This window comes from Hermetia illucens, chromosome 2, assembly GCF_905115235.1.
Source record: "Hermetia illucens chromosome 2, iHerIll2.2.curated.20191125, whole genome shotgun sequence".
Taxonomy (NCBI): Eukaryota; Metazoa; Arthropoda; class Insecta; order Diptera; family Stratiomyidae; genus Hermetia; species Hermetia illucens.
Window position 1 is genome coordinate 119,771,161 of NC_051850.1, and position 6,000 is coordinate 119,777,160.

A 6,000-nucleotide genomic window follows, 5' to 3' on the forward strand; every position below is an offset into this window, starting at 1 on the left:
CACATTACCTACATGCTTCCTCCTTGCAGACCGCAAATCTGCCCCCGGTACACCCAGGGCTCCTGAGCCCGCACTATTCCAATGTTCCCCTTAGAATTTGCCCTTGCAATTACCGTAGATGCAGCTTTCGCATGGTGGAGATTTATTTGGGCTATCTTAGCGCTGGCTATTGGCACCGTTATTGTTTGAAGCGATAACGATAGCGATTAATAAGGCAACTCCGACGTTTGATTGCGATCGTGAGGAGTTTACCCTTTCCCTCCACCTTGCTTCTGAAGACTTTCCATAATCGCGTATGGAGATCCTCATTCTGAGCGATTAAGAGGCCCATGAGATCTTCCGTCTCTATTGTCGCCGCTTTTGAGAGAAAAACTGTCACTATGTGTGCTTCTGATATATCATCCCCAGCACATATTGACAGTGCTGCCCCTTCCCAGCCTGGCAATTTAGGAGCTAAGGTCCAAATCCACTCTGCGGTGTCTTCCGTCGCGCAGTCCACCTGTATAAGACCTAGTCGAAAACGTATCCCGGTGCGCACAAGTTTCGAAATCCATCACTTGTACATCTGGCTGACGACAAGGTCTTCAATGATTTCCTGCTCCTCATGAGTGAGTATTCACTCGGAAAACATTTTTTGCAGTATAACCAGTCGAATGCCTTCGACTGCACTACCATAGCTATTGGCGGGCTTCCTGAGCCCTGCCTTCACCTCTTACCTGCCCGGGTTTTCTCCCCCCTTGGGTTCAGGTTTGGATTTTTTGGGAGCATTCTCTCCATGCGGGCTAATCTCTGCTTCTCCCCGCTTTCCCGGCTCCGATAAAGATGGCTCAGGTCTATCCTGAGCCTTCTTAAGGGCTTTTAGCTCCTGCGCCACTGAGACCTGTCTCCTTCCTGACGTCTGATATATTTATCTAAGACGTGGTTTTGCTAGCCCCTGCTTTTTTAGCAGTGGCGTTCGTTGGTTGTTGTCCACGCAGTATACCAATGTTGACCTTGGATTCACTGCTTGACGTATTTCGGAGAGGTGCCTCCGCCTGATTAACCAGTTTGTGTGTGGTACAGGGTCCCGCTTTATTGGTTTTAGTTTTTTTATTTCTATTACTGGTACTTCCCACGAGTATGGGGGTTATGAGATCCGCCGTGCAATAGCCCCCGTAGCACGGTAATGTCGAACTTAATCACAGGCGACCAGGTTTGAGTGCTTTGACTCCTCACATGTCATTAGTACAAAATTAACTCGTCTATACCGATGCGTGGGTCCGCACCGGATCTAAAAATAGACAACAAAGGAATTCGCGACGACACGACTTAACGAAAAAATCAGAACGCGAGCTAAACCTGGAATATAAAAAAATGGTTCAACCGCGCACATGGAGCCGTAAGTCTCCGGGCCCGAGTGCCGCGATTTAGAAGGAAGATCCACGACGGATCATAGTCCCGATCATTACTTCTTCTGCCTTAGATAGTTATTGAGGCGCGACCGTTGAGGTTCCCTCCCATCCTTAACATCCTCAGGCCATTATTTAGAGGAATCTTCAGAAGTCATTGCGGGCTAAATTACTACCCAGAGAAAGTAAGGATACCTCTATACATTTTCTGGGGCAATGTCCAACCCTTGTGCAGTAGTAGTACATAGGTTAAGGCACCTGAGAGATTGCTTCATACCAGATGTCAGGTTTCAGCCTGGCATCTAGTATTATCCGACACCCTACGAGCAATGGCGACTTTGCCATCGGCACTGATGGTATAGATTAAGAAAAATTTAAGAGTTGTCTTCTGGATGTGCATAACAAACGAGAAGCTTACATCGGCCCCGAAAGAGATTACCACCTGACGATTGCTTACTTGTTGCGTCCGTCACATCTTGCAGGGTTGAGAAACTGTATGCTGCAGGCATGTGCCGCTCGTGTGGCAGTGCTATGCTGATCGGACGACAGTTATACTAAGTCACCCGATTGAGACCATCGATGAGCATTGGACCGCTAACAAAAATGCTCTTTTCTCGGGAGCTACACAGGTCGTTGACCACGTCCCGAAGGGATCACATAAGATCTGGCTAATTCCAGAATAGCATCACCATAACAGAAGAAAATTTGCTATTACGCTGGTCAGGGCAGCGGAAGAGACGTCAACCGTCGATACCTCATCCATGATGATGAGTAGCTGAGAAGGCATAACACTTTGCCTCGGTTCCCAAGTGTACCACCTCCGGTAAAATTCTCTTGCAGATGAAATGGCTAGTCGTCGTAATATGCAGATACGGGCTTCTCCTCCAAACGGAAGAGGAATCACTTCGGACATCAATACACTCAGACGGAGGAAATCTGCCGGGCTTGACAATCTCCCCGTAAAGTTATTTATCATTCCATCTGCAGTTCCTGCAAATCCGCTACTTCCACTCATACGGAAATCTTGGGAATCCTTAGGCCTTTCCTATAGTGTGGGAAGGAGGGGTATATCATTAAGATTCCAAAGAAGGGCAGCCGTTTTGAGTATGACAATTGGAGGGGTACTTGCGTGTTGCCTGCCGTTGCATAGATAATAACTAAAACACATCAAAGAACATCTCGAAAGCTTGATCGGCAGAGAGCAGGCTGGTTACCGTTCCGGATCCTCCTGCATTCATCACATCAACATCCTACGGATTATTTTGGAACAGTGCGCGGAGTTCAGAGCTTCGCTTCACCTACTTTTCATTGATTTTGAGAAACCTTTCGATGGTGTGAAGAGGAAGTTTATCTGGAGGGCTCTACGCAGGAGAAACCGAATGGCTCTGGATTTGGAAAGAGAGGCAACTAAAGTTGAAATGAAGATAAACACTAACAAAAGCAAGGTTTTCAGAGCAACTCGTCAATCAATTTGTATATCTAGGGAGCGTGGTTTCTGCTGAAGGGGGCACCGAACTGGATGTTTTTGGACGCATTAACAGCGCTATATCCGCTTTCACTGCGTTATCTAAAATTTGAAAATGAAGTTATTTCAACTCCAATATCAAGTTGATACTGTTCTGTGCTAGTGTTCTTTCTGTGTGGCTTTATGGAACAGCCCTAGCACCTGTTTGCGTTGTGATTAGAAGTGCAGAAGTGTGGTCACACATTAAGGAGGCCAACAATTACTCGTACATGGCTGGCTATACCATGCAGTGGAATTCACTCTCCCAGTATGTCCGACGAATGGATAGCTTCAAAGGCACAGAACAGTAAAAAAGAAGTGCAGGCATCTGAAGAAATCGTGAGGTGAACTGAAGTTCATATCTGGTAACGGCGAACGATGACGCGTAGGTGTAGATGATGCACTATACCCCACCAAGTGGTAAATGGCAACCATATACCTTATACCATATATAAGAAGAGCCTCCGGATTATAGTAAGAACATTCACTGGGTAATGCCGAGAAAATTATTATGCTTGGGGAGGCTATATATATATAGGTATATCTGCGGACATTGTCTGGAAGTTCTGTGCGGGGTGCACAGTGAAATGTGTCTGGCACTTGTGCAAAGTAAGTCGTGGCACCTGGGATAATACTTAATACCAAATGCCAAGTTGAAATACTTGAAAGTAGGGAATGCATTAAAATAGTAGTTTCACCTTACACCAATTACCACATCCGTTGAAAAAAAACAATTCGAAAGGCTCATTTATTAATGATAATAATTGGTTTAAAAATTGAATTCTCATAAGGCGGAAAAGAAAACGCGGTGAATTGCTGAAGAGGAACTTGAATCTTATCTACGTGAAAACGTACGATTTAGTGTTGGCTACTTTTTATTTTTCAAGTAATCAATCATTATTTACCAGAAAAGTGTGAAATTGTCGCTTGTAAGGATCAATTTACCTCACGTTTCAGCAGTAATATATAAATTAATTCTGACAAGTTCAACGTCACAAAAATAAAAAGTTGATAAGACGGGAAGTTAAATATGTTGTTTACCGCATATTAATTATACTAAGTAAAATAATATTGTTGTAATGTTGATTAATATCTGTGTCCATCGATCGCTTCAAACACATTTTGTATTTTACAAGTGTAAATTGTTAGATATTTGATTTAGATGTACCAGCGTAAAAGTTATATAGACAATGCAGTGGGGAGACTGCGTGCAGTGCGCAATGACAGTGTTTACACGGCTTTGGCTGAAATAATTCCAAGAAACTTCAACTTCATCATTACCTGCGCAACGATAAAACGTACCTTTGTGAAAGGTTCACACGCCGCGAAAAAAAAAGTGGATTTACACTAAGCAGACAGCGGACCTCGGGCCGGTTAAATATTCCACGGTATCTCTTCTCTATGACTTGATTTAAATTTGAATAATAATGACACAAAATTCTAACGCAGTCGAATATTATAAATAAAGATTGGAATTAAAGTTTAAAAAATGTTAACTCACATTGAAATTATCCTCAAAATTTAAACCTAACTCCAAAGAAACTGAATTTAGTCCGGCAATGACGATCCGCTTCGGTGGTCAAAGGGTAGTATAAGTCCCAGGGCAAAACTTGGATGGGTATGCACGATGGAACATAAAACCTGGGAAACGCCTGCTAAATCAACACCAACAGCTCTACTACCAAACCCTATCTCCACCAAGTGGTATCCACTGATAGCTCTTTCTTAACGAAAAGCTGCAGACGGAGGATGAAGGCGAGTCTTCCGTCCCTAAATCATCATCATCATCAACAGCGCAACAACCGGCATCCGGTCTAGGCCTGCCTAAACAAGGAACTCCAGACATCCCGGTTTTGCGCCGAGGTCCACCAATTCGATATCCCTAAAAGCTGTCTGGTGTTTTGACCAACGCCATCGCTACGTCACAGGCAGGTTCTGCCTCGTCTTCTTTTTCTACCATAGATATTGCCCTTATAGACTTTTCGGGTGGGATCATCCTCATCCATACGGATTAAGTGACCCGCCCACCGTAACCTATTGAGCCGGATTTTATCCACAACGGGACCGTCATGGTATCGCTTATAGATTTCGTCGTTATGTAGGCTACGGAATCGTCCATCCTCATGTAGGGGGCCAAAAATTCTTCGGAGGATTCTTCTCTCGAACGCGGCCAAGAGTTCACAATTTTTTGCTAAGAACCCAAGTCTCCGAGGAATACATGAGGACTGGCAAGATCATTGTCTTTTACAGTAAGAGCTTTGACCCAATGGTAAGACGTTTCGAGCGGAACAGTTTTTGTAAGCTGAAATAGGCTCTGTTGGCTGATAACAACCGTGCGCGGATTTCATAATCGTAGCTGTTATCGGTTGAGATAGGAGAAATTATCCACAGCCGCAAAGTTATATTCTCCTATCCTTATTCTTCCCGTTTGACCAGTGCGGTTTGATGTTGTTGGCTGGTTCGTTTTCGGTGCTGACGTTGCCACCATATATTTTGTCTTGCCTTCATTGATGTACAGCCCAAGATCTCGAGCCGCCTGCTCGATCTGGATGAAGGCACTTTGTACGTCTCGGGTGGTTCTTCCCATGATGTCGATATCGTCAGCATAAGCCAGTAGTTGGGTGGACTTAAATGGGATCGTACCTCTTGCATTTATCTCAGCATCACGGATCACTTTCTTGAGGGCCAGGTTAAAGAGGGCGCATGATAGGGCATCCCCTTGTCGTAGACCGTTGTTGATGTCGAATGGTCTTGAGAGTGATTCTGTTGCTTTTATCTGACCTCGTACATTGGTCAGCCTAGTCAGTCTTATTAATTTCGTCGGGATACCGAATCCTCTCATAGCCGTGTACAGTTTTACCCTGGCTATGCTATCATAGGCGGCTTTAAAGTCTATGAATAAATGGTGCAACTGATGTCCATATTCCAACAGCTTTTCCATCGCTTGCCGCAGAAAGAAAATCTGATCTGTTGCTGATTTGGCTGGAGTGAAGCCTCTTTGGTATGGGCCAATTATGTTCTGGGCGTATGGAGCTATCCGGCCTACCAAGATAGCGGAGAATATGTTACAGATAGTACTCAACAAAGTGATACCTCTACAATTGCTGC